The following is an 18,690-nucleotide window of genomic DNA, read 5'->3' on the forward strand; positions in this document are numbered from 1 at the left end:
GTCTCCCTCTCGACGTCTCCCTCCCTCTTCCCAAGACAACTCTAACAGGCAGCAGCATCCGGCTGTTTTCTCTTAAACCGGGTTTCCCTGAGTTGTGTCTCTGGGCCTTGGGAACACCCGTGCGTCTGCAAAGAACCAAGCTGGTTCCGCTGCGCCCTGAAGGAGGCGTGCTCCGGGACGGAGGGGCAAGAAGACGTCACGGCGGGGGCGGGGTGGGGACACTGGCGGGAAGACCCGGAGGGAGGAGGAGGGCGCGCCTGGGGCGTGTGCACTCAAGTCCAAGGGCACCGGTGGGTATACCGGCTGCGCGTGGAAAGCTTGGGGCCGAACCGAAGAGCGGTAGAGACAGCGAGTCCTATTCAGGAAGTCGTGTCTCCGACAGCAGAAGCAAGATGGGGCTGCAGTGAAACCCCAAATATGCGAGGCGTCCGGCCGCAGGAGGCCAGGGAACACAGACGGCGCTTTCCTTGGCGGGAGCGACAGGTACGCGCGGCGCGGCTTGGCACCTACTGACCCGCGGCGGCGCCCGGCGCTGCGCTCCGCCCGGCCCCGACCTGGCCGCCCAGGGAGGGAGGGGCTAGTGAGAGGAGCCCAGACCTCGCCTCGCCACCGGGTCGCTGTCACTCCTGGCTGCCACCCCACAGATCCCGGGCGATCGCGCCTGCGGGAAGCCCTCCCGTGGACCGAAAGGTGAGTTTCAAGGCTTTCTGCTGTCGTTAGGCTTTTTCAAAAATACATTTTAAGCCGCCCTCTGTTTCGAAGCGGACTTTCCACTCGCTTCTTTCTGTAGAAGAGTAAGACCCTTCCCACAGAAAGAAGTGAGATTGAAGGGTGGCTTCTAAGTAGACTCGTGCCGGTTCACTCTAGTTCTAGTTTGCTTTTCTCCTTAGCTAAAGTTCTCAGGAGTCTTCTATCTGCTTCTGGGCTGAAGCCACATGGGTTTCTCTGGAGTCGGGTGGAGTTGTCTAACTCCAGTTGACAACAGCTGACAGTAGGAGCAGCTTGGAAGGGACAGATGGCAATCTGTCTTCAACTGAGAAAGTCAAGGCCTAAGACCCTCCAGAAAACCTCCGGGGCTTGGATGTTTCTTAACCTTTCTAGGTGAAGCCAAATACCCAACTGGGCTACGAAACTGGACAAAGTGAAAATGTGGCCTGGAGCCAAGGGTGGAGTGGGACCTGTCTGCTATTCTCAGAGCCTCCAGGGAATTTGTGACCCAGATTTTTTCCCAACTCTTTTGACTCTCTAAATGATGCTACTCTCAGACCCACCTGTCCACTCATGAAGATAGATTGGGGGGTACAACGGAACCATTTCCCTGGTATTCGAAGAGTTTTATGGGAATACTTTGTGTGATAACAGAGTTAAGTAAAAGAGTGATGTTAGTGTGAACACCAGCCCTGCCTAACGGAAAGGGAAACTGAAGCAGAGACCAGCCAGCACTTGCCCTAATTTAACAAAGAACACAAGCTGCCAGCCAGCCTGCCAGGATAACTTGCAGGTCTGCTCTGCAGATTCCCTTGAATGAAGCAGGGGAGGAACCTGTATCTGAGCATCTCAGAAGCACCTGCCTTCCAAAGCAGTTGCATTTTATTGACTCGTCTAAAGTCCATGAGAACCTGAAGTTTATTGTAAGGAACCAACCTCCCGTTGGCTAATGGGATAGCCTCGAGTTACAAAGAGCAGGACTTTAAAATAGCACCAAGGTGATCCATGTGCCTTGTTCCTTTTGCCAATGGTTTGCAAGTTCTACCTTCAGAATTCTGCAAGGATCTTACTAGCCTTTAAGTTGACTCATTTCCATCAACCAATCAGTCCTGATGTACCTGCCCTTTGCCCAGTGCTGGGCTGGGGAGGCAGCTATACAGGAAAATCTGATAAATCCTTTCATCCCCACTCCAGATACAGTTTTAAGAAAGAGATGTATTGCAAAACAAATGTTTCTCTAGCCTGCACACATTGTCAATATTCAGCATATAAAATGAAAAAAGGCTGACTTCTGCCCTTTTCCCTCAACACTGAACTAAAGGGAATAACAAACACTTAACAAGCATCTTAGAGATCAGGAATATAGTTCTGATATTCCTGGGTGGTTCAAAGCCCACCCTGGCAAAAAGTGAGCAAGACTTGATCTCAACAAATAAGTCAGGTGGTGTGGTATGCACCTGTGATCCCAGTTACTCAGTTGACCATAGGTAGGAGGATCACAGTCCAAGGCTAGCCTGGGTCAAAATATGAGACCCCTATCTGAAAAATAACTAAAGCAAAAGGGCTGGAGGCATGACTCAGATGGTAAAGCACCCACCTAGTAAGCACAACGCCCTGAGTTCAAATGCCAGTACCACACAAAAAAGCAACTTAATTAATTTGATCAGAGAATGGGGTATATCCACCCCTGCCATTCCTTCAACATTATTCTACCCGCTGTGTGCTGGGCAGTATGCCAGGGCCCAGAAAATGAGATAGTTTCTGCTTCTTAGTAGCGGAACCATCCAAAGGAAGGAGCAGGAATTCCTCCCCTAGGAATTACCTGGAAGTCAACAACCCAGAATTGATCCATAGGCACAATCTTGAAAATGATCAGGAGTTCCCAGGGAAAGGGTATTTTGGACAAAAGAAAAAGTATACACAAATTCAATGGCAGATTTGGGGAGCAGTATGTAATAAAGATCACACTGCTATACTAACAAGGGTGAACTCTCTCCTACAGCAGTGGGAAGCTATTTTTGTTTTATAATTAAGGGAAGGGTACAGTCAGATATATGTTTAGAGAAAGAATTAATGGCAGGTAGAGGCTAGCTTAGAGAAGCAGAGAGATTGTGGACCTCTATAAAGACAATGGCAATGAAAATTGAGGGAAGGAAGTAGAATCAAAAGTATCTCGTGACCAAGTGAATGTAGTAAGGGAGACATGCGTGGGGCAGAGAGTGGTTGTAAGATATGGAACTGAGGGATGGGGGAGACTGTTGTGGTGCCATTCATGGAAACCTTATCAACTAGAGGAAAGTGGCTCAGGAAGCGGACAGTGGGAGAAGGCAATGGTAAAATATTTAAGGCCCAGGAGGTGTCCAGGTGGAGGTAGATGGTCGACAGTTCAAGGCTGCTCTAATTTAACCACTCCAAAGGCTGTACATAAAAACAGGGTTGAAGGCAGCTAAGAGGCCTGGGGTGGCACTGTTGGTGAGGCAGAGAAACACTGAAGAGCCTTGATTCTATCAGTGGTGGTGGCCTGTGGACATTGTTTGCATATCATATGGAGAGATGACTCGCTCTTGACTCTAGGCTTTCCTGAGATGCATGGCAGGGTAGTAACCTAAAATGGTGGAGTAAATTCTGGATCAACAGCATGCAAGTAGTACAGATGCATTCAACTAAATGAGTGAACCTCTAGGAATCACTCTCCCATGTGAAAAGTGAATATTTAGTTCAGTTGGATCTGCTAAGACCTCTCCAGAACTTATACTCAGATTTTAGAGTCCTGCCTTCATCAAGACTAAGAGAATGGCCTGCTTAGACTAAATCCAGACCTGTACAGAGTTGTTCTTTAGGTATAGCTGTCCATGCCAAGTCCAAACTAGGATAAGTGCAACTTACTTGGAAGAAAACAACCTTGAATTTGAAGCTAGACAAATGTGGGGTTCAATTCCTGACTTGACCACTTATGAGCTGCCCTTGAACAAGTCTTTGAACCTCTCACCTTTATTTCCCTTGTATTTAAAATGGGGATAATTATTACCAGGGCAATGGTTAGAATCAGAAGGCAATTGAAAAAAGAAAATATATTTAATGTGCTACATAAATTGTACAGCTCTATAAAATGTAAAGGATTTATTATTACTAGCCTCTTCAAGCCACCCAAATCAGATGGGATGCATCTAAGTACAAACTTGGAGCGTTTTTAAAAAAATCTGGCTTATTTACTTATTTATTATTGTTTATACATTTATTCATATGTGTGTATTTTGTTTGGAACGTCTCTCCCCCCTGACACCACCCCCGCCTCTTCATCCTTACCCCTACTCACCTTGCTTAGACTTGGAGCTTTTTAACTGCATGAAATATTTTAAGCAGTAACGATAAAAGTCTCCTTTCTGTCGTATCAGTGATGTCTGTTCCGGAATCATCTTAAACTAAAGTGGTCAGAGCCCAAAGAAGGCAATGTTCCATTAATATATATGCATGCAGGTTGTTTGCCACACAAGGACTCTGGGGAGTTCACAGGGCTGAAGGAGCCAGGATTCCACCTGCTAAACCGTGGACCCACCAGCTTGCAGCTGAGTCTGCTTAGAAGAGACTTTTTTCTAATCCTTGCCACTGTTACAGTGCTAGTTAAACCTGCAGTGACCCTGCACCTGAGCATGGATGCATTTGTGGCTTTCTCATATCCCATCCAGGGAAGCCTAACATATTTCAAAATAATGGAATTCAAATTTTATGCCAGCACCAAAACTTTCAAGTGCTTAGAGTTTTAGTAGAAGCCGGCTGTTGACGAAGAAGAGGAAGTAACCACATCAGAGACTTCAAGTGGAAAAACACTTTACAGATGAGTCAACCCCACCCTCTCACTTCACAGACTTCACAGCAAAGTAAGGTTCGGGGAGGGGAAGTGAGTGCCCCAGTCTCCCAGTTGTTTAATGAAGGGACCAGAATCCAAGCTGCGTTTCTTTGTGTTCAGGAATACCCAATACTAGTTAGATCTCCTGTACACAAGAACACATGCTTATATGCAAATACTGGCAGAGAGAAAATTAAAAGATCTCATTCAAAGGCTGAATCTTTCCCCACTGACCTAGAAATACAAACTAGAAGTACAAAGATCCTCCACAGTTGCAGGCAGATCTCATTTTTTATGATGATTTTCATACCATCCCTCATCCTTTCTGTGTCCACAATTCAATCCTTAAATTTTTCTTGGGAGTTCCCAAACACCCCTTAAGAAGGGAGACCACACATGTGCCTTCATTAGCCAAAACCCTTTCATTGTTTGTTTGTTTTTTTCAAATTTGTCATGAAGACTGTTTGACCTCAGAGAGTAAAAAATGTTGGGGAATAGTGGAAGAGTCAGCCTTACACATCAAATACCAATATATAACTTCCTGTTTAATGAGAAAGGCTTCGGGTGAACCATTGGACTGCATGAGATTTGTCACAGGTGCAGTAAGAGAGATAAAGACAGTAGCAAGGTACATTCTTCCCTCTCCAAGCAGCAAAGGGAAAATCTGCAGCAAATTCTTTGAAGGGAAATCCCCAGGGCCACAGCCCAGCTCACGTGACTGGCATCTCCCCCACATTGGTCTGAGCCACCTAAACACAGCATCATCTTGAGACATGAATGGACATTTAGTGCAGCAGAACCAGGAGAGGGTAGCTAAGTTCTGAAATGAACCTCACGCAAACACAAGATTCCTTTCTCGGGGCAATTCTCAAGGGACCATGGCCTTATCTAGACCCAATCCTTGCCCCTAGGAAGAGATTTGCTCCCATGATTATAAGCTAGCTCCTCCATGGAGTTTGTCCCTAAGAAATGAAAGAAAACCCAACCATTGCTACATTTCTTGGCCAAATTGGAACAAATTTGTAAACAAATTTATAAGCTGCTGAAAATTTGTTCATGCTCTTAACTATCTGTAACTTCTCCCTCTTCCCTCATACACACCCTGGGATGTTTTTTAGTTGTTTTTTTTTTTTTTTTCCTCCTCAAATACAACCCTCATTTCAAGATGAATAAGTTTAAGCAAAGCCCATCAGCAATTTTCTTTTAGGTTTCCTGGCAAGTCATAAAAGAAAATTGGCAGAAGAGAGAGGAAAAAAATACGAATAGTAGTGATGAGATAGTTGCATGTTACAGAATTTTAGTCTTTAAATTTTTCTGAGAGGGAAAAGAATTGGGGGGTCACAGCTATAGAAAGAGGTATAGAGGCTGGGGACAGGGAGAGAAGCAGTGAGAACTGGGAAGTTCCATTAGCTTTGATATGGGAGCAGAATGACACAGTGGACATGCTGTGTATTAACCTAAATGACAGGTGACAGTAGCAACTAAGAATAAAAGAAGAGACTGCTGCCTCTGAGTCAGGATTATACTTATTCTCTGTTTCGACCCAAGTGAGATACTGAGTACATGGAGGACCAAGTAGTGGCTTTCAAAAACCCTCTGCATGTGGTCCTCAGACACCCATAGCCTGCACACTCCAATCAGCCATGCATGCACATGGACCTGAAATCACTCAGGAACTGAGTGACCTTCCCAGTGATTGGGCACCTAGAGTAATAAAGGTGCACCCAATTATTCGTGGCTCCACAGATCATCAGTTTGTATGCTATGCTCTATAGTAGCCATTTATTCAATAGTGCTGCTAAGAATTTGAGGCATACAAGATGACAGCCATTGCTGTCCCCCACTGGCCAGATTGCCTCATGAGTACATTACGACATATGTTGGTTCTTCAACATTATGCTAGACAGAAATTTCAAAGCCAACCAAAAATATGCCACTCTTAAGACCAGCCCTGCAGACTTACTCCATCCATCAAGCCTCTTTCTTGTAAATGACTGGTGGCTTCCACACTCCCTTCCTTCTCTCCACCCTACACTCCTGACCTGAAACATTCCTTCCTGCCCAGGGCCCACAATCGGCTGAGTAGCAGTTGCCAGCATAGCTAAGCAGTGGCCTATCTAGGTTCAAACCTTCAGACTTGTTACACAGATGACCCACACTGTCCCATAATGAAACCTCTACTAAGAGAAGGAGCACATTTGCTGGCCACACCACCTAGATGTAGCCTGCTCTTAGCTCTACCAGTTTCCAGTTTCTCAGACCCTGCCCTCCAGGATGTTTGAACCAAAGCCTTCATTGGGTCAGGAAAAAAGCAATGCTCTGTCTGGTGCCATGGGATACTTGCTGAATTCCAGTGACTGTGCTCTTCTCGGTTTTGCCCAGGACATTATAAACTACTCTGAGGAAAGGGCTGGTTTTTACTGTTTCAGTGGATGGATGGCACAGCCATGGAAAGAACACCTCATTTCTAGCCTGTCTGGACCAAAGGAGGAGACACAGTCTCAGGACATGTGCCACAGAGGGAAGAACGTCAGGTGCTCCTGACTGACATTTTCCAGGAATAAGATCTTGGTGGTTTGAAAAATAGCTTGAGAGGGAGGGAAAAAAAAGCAGGCATATCAGTAGGTGTGTGGTCATTTAACTTTGGTACTGAAAGGCAACTGTGCTCACCACTATACAACCAATGCCAACTCAACTTTGGTCTTGAAGTGAATAAATAAATATACACCAAAGAGATCTTTTTTTTTATTCATATGTGCCACTAAAGAGATCTTTAACAACATTTTATAGTTCTCTTAACTCTCTGATTAACAATGAAAGTTGTAGCATTCATTTCCATGTACTATCTATTAGTGTTCAAGAAATTTTGCATTATCTCCTCCTATATTTTTTTATTTAGTTGAATTTCATGTTGCATAAGATGAATCATTTTAAAGTGAACAGTTCAGCAGCATTTAGTTCATTCACAGTGTTGTACAACCTCCACCTTTATCTACTTCCAAAACATTTTTATTATACCAGAACAAAACCCATTAAGCAGCTTCTCCCTATTATTTCCCTTTCCTAACCCAAGGCATTATACTCATCTGCATTATACCTCTGTAGAGGTATATCCTATTCTAGGTCTATCCTAACAGCATGTGACCTTTTGTAACTGACTTTTTCCACTTAATGTTTTTAAGATTTGTGCAAATGATAGTGTGTACTATATTTTCTATGGCCAAATGATATACCATTGTGTGTACATACCACAGGTTGTTTATCCATTCATCTGTGATGGACATTTAAATTGTTTCTACCTTCTGGCTGTTGTGAATAAAGCTGTGGACAGGCACGTACAAGGATTTGCTTGAGTGCCTGTTTGCAGTTCTTCTGGGATATACCTAGCAGTAGAAATGCTAGCTCATATGATAAGTTTACACTTAATTTTTTAACCAAACTGCTTTCCTTTTCCATGTGTTTTTATCAATATACTTGTAAATTCCTTTTGCTTTCTTGAAGATAAGATGCATGTTAAGTGGCATACATTCCCATGCCTGGTCTCTTATTTGATGCCTTTGGTCTTTTGTTTTAATAAGAGATATTAAATCCACTGCCCTTAGAGGTGCAGAGTTGTTTGGATACTTGAGATTAAAAATATTTGAGGTAAATTAAAAATCTTCTTAATTTGACTGAGTAGGAAGCAACAGCCAGTTAACAGCAACATTTATGGAGTGCTATCTGTATGCTGGGCATAGCACTGAGTACTTTAACCACTTCCTCTCATTTTGCCCTCATGACAACTCGATGAAAGAGATACTACTGTTTCCCCTATTTTACAGATTAAGAAACTGAGGTCTCCACCAAGAGCTAAATGCTTTCCTTCTGGCTCCTACAAAAGAACTCTTCTACGGAGTAACTCTGCAGTTGCCACCGATGATGAGAAAGAATCTTCCATTTCTCAGGAGCTTATAATCCATTTTGACAGGCAGTTATAACACAGTGTCATAAAATCTGTGATAGGTATTGAGACAGTGCCCAGGAAAAGAACACTTAGCTCAAGCTCTAGTCAATAGACTGCCAGAGTCTTACCATTTTCTTCATAAGCAATTGGGCCCCTTGATAAGGTCTGAGCCTCCCCTCACTCATTCACCCTTTGGTACCACCCCACCATCATTGTAAATTTTCCAGAGTACAATATCTATTTAACAAGTAGCTGCTTATTAAATGCAGGTTACTAAACACATGTACTTCATACATAGGTCCTGTCACATATAAGTCCCAATGCCTGGCACCTATATTTCAACTCAACAACTTTTTCAAAACAGATGTAGCCCGCGAATTAGGAAAGGAGACAAGAAAAGGCCTAAAATAGCCTTTGTTCTCTCTATCTCTGAATCATTCTGAATACATGAAAAGAAAAGGGAAGAGAGAGAAGGGTCAAGTGAGGGGCAGGAGGTCTTCCCATGCCCAGAGAGGAGAGTGGGATCCTAGAAAGAAATGAACTAGTAAAACTCTTTGCAAAACCAGAACTTCTCCATTCATCTCAGAGTCTTGCTATTGCCTCAAAGACTCCTAGTTCATGGCTACACAGCACTTAAGGCAATTCACCTCAGCCCACAGGTACAAAGGCACTAGCTTCACTGGAAGCTAGAAAATCTCCCCAAATGGTAAATATCTCCCCTCCTTTCCAGGGTCAGTGAGATCTGGCTGTATGGCTTACTCTTGATCACTCCTCTTTGTGAAGAGAGAATTGTAAGAACTCTTAGGAGGCCAGGTGGCCTTGCTTCAGATGACAGAAGCTGCCCCAACATGACTCTGGCTGCATTTCTTAACACACGCGCACACACATTTCTTAAATACCTCTGTGTATGCACCCAACACTATGCTAGAGGCTGTGGGAAATTTTCAAGACAAAACAAAAAGCAGGCACAGACTCTACCCTCAATGACCTACCACCCAGGAGCCTGCAAACACCTAGCTGCAAGTCCCACCCCTTTGCTTAGAGCTTCCGGAAACAGCTTCTTCCCTGGAAGGAGTCGGTATCTGGGACATCTGTTCTAGTGGCCCCCTTCTTTTCACCCACAACATGGGCTCAGGACTGTGCCATTCTGGAGTTCCTGACACTTGCTTTATCCCTGCCTGCCTAGCTCCCCAGATATCTAATCAATATATCTGAGCCATAAACTACGGCTTTCAACTGCAAGTCCTCCTGTGAAAGCCCTAACCGTTGTAAGGTCTTCCTGTTCTGGCCAGGCCCCAGTCCTGCTCCTCTTACCCTGTTGTAGCCCTCCCCTGTTTTTTCATCCCATGGCCTGGCCCTGCAAAGGCATGTAAAGATAGGAGAACTCTGGAAGCTGGTGATGAAGGTAGACACCCTAGCTCTGAGGAGGCAACACACAGCCTTCACAAAGATACTTAACTGCATTTCTTTTCCATCCTCCAAGACTATAGCCAGTCAATCAATTAATCAACCAACAAGCGTTTACAAGCATCTAGCATGTGCCAACAGCCAGACACTGGGAATATTCAGAGGAAAAAGCTCTCAAATAGTTTAGTATCCAGTGGGATAGCAGACAAACAGTATCATGCTATCAGGAAACAATGATCTTCCACACACTGGCACGAGGTGAGGCAGTGGAAAAGGAAAGATAGATTCAAACTGGATGATCTCTATTTAACACATGATTCCAGAAAAAAAAAAAAATACCAGATCCTGTTTTTTTTCACCTCTATCTGGTGGGAGCTGTAAAAGGGTCAGTCTTTGCTACAGTTTTATATTCCTTGCTGGCTCTGAGATAACGAAAGACATCTTTCCATGATGCATATAGGAACCCTCACTGTTGTTTCTTCTGCATACCTTTGCTCCTCAACCTTGGACCACAGCAGATATCACAAGCTCAAATGCCTACAAGGAGACCCACGGGCCAAGTTTACATTTACTAACCATCTACTTTATGCCAAGCACTATTTAACTACATAATACAAATCATTTAATTCATCTGATTTCCCCCAACAACCCTAGGATGGCGTGTCTATTCTTATCCTCCTTTTTCATTTGAGGAAATTAAGGCTCAGAGAGGTTAAAGGATGTTCCATGTTCAGATAGCTAGGGAGTGGTGGGGCCAGGCTTTAACCCAGGCTGCTCCATCTAAAACAGTAATTCAGGCCACATAATTCAGGGAAGGGTACATGGTGCAACCTGAGAGCTGTGGATCACACAAAATCTCTTCACTGGTTACATCTACCTTGTGACCTTCCCATTTGCAACCTCTGATCCAAAGAGTGGTCTAGGTTTGCCCCTCTTGGGGCAAATCTCATTTGGTTTCCACAAACCTCATTCTAAATGTTGGCGGTAATGCTGTACAAGTGAGCCGAGTCTGTGTGTGGAGGGTTGAGAGACAGAGGAAAAGAAAGAGAAAGAGAGATGCCTTTGAACCTACTGAAGTGGAACCAGCTTTGGTTACCAAGGGCCTTATGACAGATTTGAAATCAGGATTCTCACCAAATTTAAGGATATACACAGAGATAAGTTATGGCTGGGGTAGGGTTGGAGAGGAGGTAGAAAACCCCCTAGTCACTCAAGTTTTCTTAGCACAATTATCTACCTTTTTGGTCAAACATGAAAAATGTCCCCTGAGGGTCCCCAGGCCTAGTACATCATCAATCACCCCTAACCCCAACCTTTTCCCTGGACATTCAAGACATAAGAAGATGTCTTATGAGATGTTAAAGGAGAGGAAATTTCCCAGTAGCAGCAGTCCTCCACAGGCCACAACCTTAGGAATCCCTGCCATGTGCCAGGCTACCCCCTGGAATGCCCTGGCAATTAGAGCAGCTGGCTGGAGAAGGGCCAAGGAGTGAGGGAGTAGAGCTGGTTAAGCATTGCTACAGTAACAGGGAAGACTGGAACTCTCCAGACCTGTGAAGGAGCCTGAGCCACCTGTGCTTTCCTGAGCCCACTCAAATCTCATCCTCCTCAAGCCTTCCCTAGATTCCTTATAGGAAGGAGTGCTGTCCTTTCTGCTCACATAACCATTTGTTTTAATATCCCTTGGGACAGTTAACTACCCTGTTTTATTATCTTTCCCTGTGCTTGTCCATTTCTCCAACAAAAAACAAATTCTTCCAGTTTAGTCTCTGTAGTTCAATTTTGAATCCCTTACCCAGTTAGCTAGTAGGCTTTTAACTTCTCACCATGTAGTGTTATCTGAGAAAGTCTTAGAAAAGAGAGAAGTTTTGCATGTATAGTAGGCACTAACAAATGTGGACGGACATTAGTTGTCTGCTGCTGCCCTATAGGGAGCAAAAATGGCAGTTCTTGGCTTCCTTGACCTCTGGAGAAGTCTAGGGAGGGTTGGACAGGAAGAAAAAACAAAGCAAAGGGAGTTCTTCCTCTGGGAAAAGTGTGTGTGAAGGGGTCCTTTTTGCAGTAATAGTGGTGGGGTAGTGAAATGCTGAGTACAGGACACACATACTCAATTTAGTTGGCATGGCAGCTGGAAATTACCATATAGAATGTCATTAGTTAAAGAACACAGAAATGTCAAGAACACGACCAGTCATGTCTTTCCAATGACATGGGAGCATCTCATTTCTGAGTGATATCATCTTAATATTCAATATGACACTCCATGACAAGAAGGCTGGTGTCCACTCAGGCCAACAATGTTTGCTTGCAGGGTGTGCCTACCCTGGAATGTCCAAAAATAATCTGGTATTTCAGCATCCTGCCCAGACTAAAAGAGTTCTCCAAACCCAGAATATTGAAATACCAATTGGTGGACTTTTTTTCTCCTGAGGAACTTCTTTTATCTGACCACAATGCTGTATGTGAATGTAGAAAGCAATGTGGCAGAGTAAAGGAGCCCTGGCTATTCAGAGGTAGAAGAATTGCCACATCATCTTTTATTAACTGTGAGACCTTAGACAAGTCATTTAATTTCAGTGAGCTTCAGAGTTTTCTCATCTAGAAAAATGTTCATTAATTTAGCAAATATTTCTCAAGAACTAAAAATGTCCCAGATGTTGGGGATGCTGTGATGGAAATAGATTCCCATAGAAAAGAGGAATGATGATGAAATAAGAAGTTACCCTCCTGCAGAAATAGACTGTGACATCCGTCCAAGTACAGTGAAGGGCATTCAGCAGGTCTTCTGGAGCTTTTTTTTTTTTTTTTTGGTGGGGGTGGTATTGGGGCTTGAACTCAGGACCTCACACTTGCCAGGCAGGTGCTTTGCCACTTGAGCCACTCTGCCAATGCAGGTTTTCTGACCTTTAGAAAAGTCAGGGAGGTTTTCCCAAAGGGAACAAGGTTTCAGCAGAGACTTAGAGGATGTACAGTGGCCAAGAGACTCAGTGTTGGTGGCTGAAGTGGGGTTGGGAACAATCGTGAGTTCCAAATGGAGAAGTTTATATGAAACCCAAAAGCAAGAGAACCACAAATATCAGAGTTTGAAAAGCAGAAGGCTTTGCAAACTGTGACAGCGACTGGTCTTTATTGCTTGTTCTCCTTTATATCACTTTTCAAGAGTTAGTTCAGCGAAGAGAGCATCACATAGAGAAACTGGAAAGTTCTGACCTGTTTATGGCCATTAACCAGCTTACAATTCTGACCAAATTTTTTGCCCTTTATTCACTTCTGTGAAATGAAACAAGAAATTCCTCCCCTTTACACATTACAGTGGGTCAAAGGAAAAAATCTTTGCAGGAGCCTTTCAAAAATTCCAATGAGAGGTGGATGCCAGTGGCTCACTGCTATAATCCTAGCTACTCAGGAGGCAGAGATCAGGAGGATCAAAGGTCAAAGCCAACCTGGGCAAATAGTTGATGAGACCCTATCTCGAAAACACCCAACCCCCATAAAAAAGGTTGGTGGTGTGGCTCAAGAGGTACAGCGCTTGCCTAGCAAGTGTGAGGCCCTGAGTTCAAACCATAGTACTGAAAAAAAAGAATAAACAATTCCAAGTGTGTGTTCTTGATAGAACTTCTCCATAAATCAGCCTTACCCTGTTTGGGTATAAGTTCGAAGACTGGAAAAATGATTGCACCAGTGTGTTGAACTCCCACCCCGTGTTCCCAAGGGATCTGGAAATAAATAGCAGTTTCTTTCTGATTGGTTTAGTGATATTTCATTGCAGATCATAATCAAATTTTGTCTAAGGGAGAAAGTGTGCTATTAGAGTATTTTATTGTAATATCTGTGATTACTCTGCCCAGCTGGTTAGGACAGACTGCCAGTGAGCCCTGGGGTGGGGGCTTAATCCTACATAATCCCAAATTCTGGCAAGGAGTACTTTCAGTATGAATGAGATCAGGTAAGAGAATGTGATCCCTGAAACATCCATGCAGTTATGTTTCCCTTTTAGGCCTTCAAAGTTCCTCATAGTCTTCCCAGCCTTGTCTGGACAACCACCTTTCCCACTCTTCCTCAGAAGGCTTCTTCACCTGTAGCCCAACCTCAAACTTTCTGTGTGCTAGCCCTATACTTCTGTTCCAGCTCTCCTGTCCCACCTTAACTCACCCCAGTGCCTCCTTCCCCCCACCAGTACAACCTCACCTTCTCCTGCTACCCCCCCTTAAAACCTGGGCCCTCAGTGATCTCTCCCCTTCCCAATAGTGCATGCATTGTGGGGCACTCACTGCTATTTAGTTTAACTTTTAACTACTTCTTTTTTTTTAAATTAAGCTTCACAGGGCATTTTCGAAGTACAAAAAACATCACATGCATATTATTAGTATTTGACTTTCACAGTAGCACTGGATAGTGAGTAGAGTCGATGTGATTATTATCTTCCCATCTTAGTGACACAGAGCCTAAGGCTGCTAATATTCCAGGACATGTCCTAGCCCCTGGCTAAGCAGAACAGGATTTATATTTCATGAAGAAACTTAGAGCTGGACACTGGTGCTCACCTATAATCCTAGCTACTCCAGGGGTAGAGATCAGAAGGATCACAGTTCAAAGCCAGCTCTGGGGAAACAGTTTAAGAGATCCTATCTCAAAAAATCCCATCACAAAAAAAGGGCTGATAGAGTGGTTCAAAAGGTAAGGGTGCCTACCTTACAAGCATAAGGACCTGAGTTCAAGCCCCAGTGCTGAAAAAAAAAAATTCACTCTTTTAGGACAGGAACTAGGTCATACATCTGTTCCCACCCAGCACCATGTTGATCCCATAATAGACACTTACATAACACTTGTTGAAATGAAATATGTGTGTAACTAGGGGAAAATAATTCAAATGGCATATTTTGTTGATGCAAATAATTATTATTAACACTATGAGCCTCTTCAAGTATAAAGAATAATATGTCTGCTACATTATTTTTATTATAATGAGTCAGTAAACAACCTAATGTTTTTAGCTCCCCTGACCACAGTGGGCAATCAGAGGGCAGCCACAAATGCAGGTACTCTGTCTGCTCACGTGAGCAACCCCACCGCCTCCTGGCAATGGATGGAATGCACTTGTCAGAACTTGTTCAACAGGGTGGACATGCTTGATTAGCCCTTGAAAACCTGGAGTCATGAGCACATGAAGGATGCAAGTTTCCAGCACCAAGCCAGAAGGCAGGCCTCAGCTCTACTACACAGCTAGGTGAAAGAGTTGCCCTGGAAGAGATCTGAGAAGTATCCACTGATGCATTCTGGGTTGAAGGCAGAAAGACCTCCCATCATTGGTGCAAATTTTTTTATTCATTTATTCATATGTGCATACATTGGCCATCTCTCCCCCTGGCCCCCCACTCCTTCCCTCTCCCCCCCACCCTCCTCGCTTCCAGGCAGAACCTGTTCTTCCCTCTTCTCCAATTTTGTTGAAGAGAAGACATAAGAAATAATAAGAAAGACATAGCATTTTTGTTAGTTGGCTATAAGGAGCGATTCCTAGCTTTGCTTCCATCCACATGTGTATTACAACTGGAATTGGTTCATCTCTACCAGACCTCTTCACTACTTCCCAGTCACCTTCCCATAGTGGCCTCTGTCAGTTCATTGGAGCAACTTTTTAAGAATATCAGGGCACTTTGACCACCTGAGAGAACTGAAGAGTGACTTTGTTTTTGCCCTGTCTCTTCATGTGCCTAACAGCCCAGGAATATATTCACATAAATTCTCTACTTTGACTTAAGGACCCATGAGGAGGTATCCACTTCCAGCTATTTGTTTACTTTAGAAATTAAATGCATACAATCAAACATTTTTAAATATTGTACTAAAGGACTGAGAAAAAAGCCAGTCTCCCTTCTAGCACTATCCCCAATTTCCTTCCAAAGAGGCAACTCCTGCTGTCATTTTCTTGTGTATTCTTCTAGATTTGCCCCCATTTTGGAAATGAAGAAACTAAGGCTCAAGCAGATGAGTGATTTTTCCTAAGAGCATACACAGAGCAAGTAATACCTGCTTGTCATACCACAGTCTTGAGTTGCTGGCTCTTAAAGTGTCTTTTAGCCAAGATTTTGAGTCATATAAAAAAATTACAAGAACATAAGCAAATAAAACCATGTAGAAGTCAAAGCCAGAATAAGAGGCCTGAGTCCCACAGACTCTCCATGAAGGAGCTTCACCACCCACCCCTGTTAGGCCCTGCAAGGGCATCTGCTCCCTTCCCTGGCTGTCAAAGCCAACCCCCATCCCCAAGACTCTTTCCTGCCATCTAACTGGCAGGGCCATGACCCAACATTCAGGCGATTCTGCTCTATCAAAGTGTCCCTCCCCATGTCCTATACCTTCAGGACCATGATATCTCAAGGGTCAGTCTGATAAGGATGTGTTCTGGGCTGCTAGAAGGAGATAAATCTAAAGGTTAGTGCTCAGCCTACATATAACCGAGCTCTGAGTCCACACCATAGAGAGCCTGGAAACAGGGTCTCCAGCCTTGCACCATCCCATCCATCTCCCAGTAGCCCCAAGTGCTTTCCTGAAAGCATTCCAGGAGGCCTTGATTTCTCCAGGTGTTGCTGTAGGTAGGTAAGGAAGATAAGGTTTTGAAGCCAAAGGAAGAGCGCGTGGGGGGGGGGGCATCCCCTGCAATCTCCATCTTAAATGATTTCTTTCATCCACATTCCCAAATCACATATTTGCAATATGGGAGTCCCTTCCCTCTTCTTGTAAGGGGGATACATTCCAAGACCTCCAGTGGATGCTTGAAACCTTGGATATAGTACCAAGTCCTATATAACTATGGATTTTCTCTCTCTCGCTCATCATGTATATATACCTGTATATATAATAAAGTCTAGTTTATAAATTAGTCAGTAAAATATTAACAAATAATAGAACAGTAATTACAATAATAAACTAAAAATAAGATTAAAATTTTGTTTTAAAAAAATATGCTACAGATATACTACAGTAATGTTGCTAGCATAACTACTCTTGCTATTTGGGTCCATTATTAAGCAAAAATAAAGGTTATTTGAACACAAGCACTGCCATACCCTGACAGTCAATCTGATAAGTAAGTAATCAGCAAGTAGCACATATAGTGTGGACACACTGCACAGAGGACAATTCGTGTCCTGGGCTGGACAGAGTGGGCCAACACAAGATGTCATCATACAACTCAGAATGGTGCACAATTTAAAACTTATAAGTTATTTATTTCTGGAATTTCCCATTTAATATTTTTTAATGGCAGGTAACTAGAACTGCAGAAAGTGAAACCTTGGGTAAGGGGAGAATCTTGTACTTGTGGTCTCCTTTGGAAAGGCATTTCAGCAATGAAGAGGAAAAAGGTTGGTACACTGAAGTGATCAAAGAAATGGTAACACCAGTGGGGTTTAGAGGCAACAGTCTATTTACCAGGAGGTAGCTGCATTTGATGAGACTGAAAAAAAATATCATCTGTATTGAAGAAAGAGGGTGCTGAAATGAAAAAAATAATTAAAAAGAAGGTACTACTTGCCTAGCACTGGATGGTGCTCAATAAATATCTTAGCTCACTCCTATATGTCCTATGTGTTCATCAACTATTCTTTATCAAAATTGTAAAAAGTCACCATGCAATGTTAGGAATGCATATTTAAGCCTATACAGAGAAGAAGAAAAAGTCCACCCTTGGGCAGCATGAACTCCTCTGTTCATCCTGCCTCTGTGATGGAGGCTGGGGCCCAAAGCACAGTGACTCTGAAATACCACATTGTATATTCCACAGCAATGGATTATTATTAAAATGAAAATATTTCTCCCTACTTCCTCTAGCATTTGGCCTAAGCGCTTTAAGCCTTAATATTGCAATAAGGTAGCATTTGACTTAATTGCCTTGAACTTTTGTTAACACTAAATGAAGAGAGGAAATGGAAAGGAAAATAGAACCATATCTGTACTGCTTTCAACTTGCATAATTGTATATTTTTGCCACTCCATTAGTTTCCAACTATTCCAGCCTGTAAACCTCTCCCCCATCACCACTGAGAAAAGTAAGTCCGTCCATCATTGTGTTATTTCTGCAAAGGTTGCAGAACTCTAAATGTTCTGGTATTGAAGAGAATTATGCAACTTTTAATTTAAGGTCTTATTTTTTTAATTGCCACCTGTGTAGAAGACCTTGAATCACACAAGTGTTTGGTTGTCCTCTTGCTTTTTCAAAAAACACTATCCCTCCGAGAGGATATGACGTTGGAAGACTTAAGCTGTCTGCAGTCAGTCAGGAATAGAACTTTCCCTTTATTTGGGGAACAAAAAAAAGACACCACCCCACCCCACTGGCTCCTAACTCACAGATGACCTCAGAGACTCACGACTTCCAAAAATAAAACCTCACCTAGTTGCTTTACCACACCCACAAAAAATTGGCTCTGAAATCTTTTACCAAACAGTTTTGAAGAGTGAAAATGAGAGCTGAATAACCAGAGTCTTTCACTGTAACCATGGATACAGGTTTTATGAGCACTAATACCAGGATGTGGTCAGATTGGATATATACAGAAGTGTGAGTGGTATCAGAGTATGTACTCATAAATTCTCCACATTGGAAATGTAGTTCCTGATGACTACTATTCATAAAAGACTGGAAGGAAAGAGAGGGAAAAGAGAAGAGGGTGGAGGGCTGCATCAGTGAGAAAGCCTCAATGTTCTAATTTTAGCTTTAATTCAGCTTTTTAATATAATCCCCCAAAATACCACTGGCTTGCATTTAGATTGCAGTTTTTCTCTT

General features: G+C 43.3%; 1 protein-coding gene across 1 annotated transcript in view; it reads left to right on the plus strand.

Moving 5' to 3' along the window:
* Window positions 1–490: 490 nt before the first annotated feature.
* The window catches only part of Kiaa0040 (KIAA0040 ortholog), a 34,914-nt gene continuing 16,714 nt past the window's right edge, over window positions 491–18,690 (plus strand). Inside the window, exon 1 of the mRNA XM_020154139.2 lies at window positions 491–690. The gene's annotated coding sequence lies outside the window, so the exon portion shown is untranslated. The remainder of the gene's footprint in view (window positions 691–18,690) is intronic.

This window comes from Castor canadensis, chromosome 11, assembly GCF_047511655.1.
Source record: "Castor canadensis chromosome 11, mCasCan1.hap1v2, whole genome shotgun sequence".
Classification (NCBI taxonomy): domain Eukaryota; kingdom Metazoa; phylum Chordata; class Mammalia; order Rodentia; family Castoridae; genus Castor; species Castor canadensis.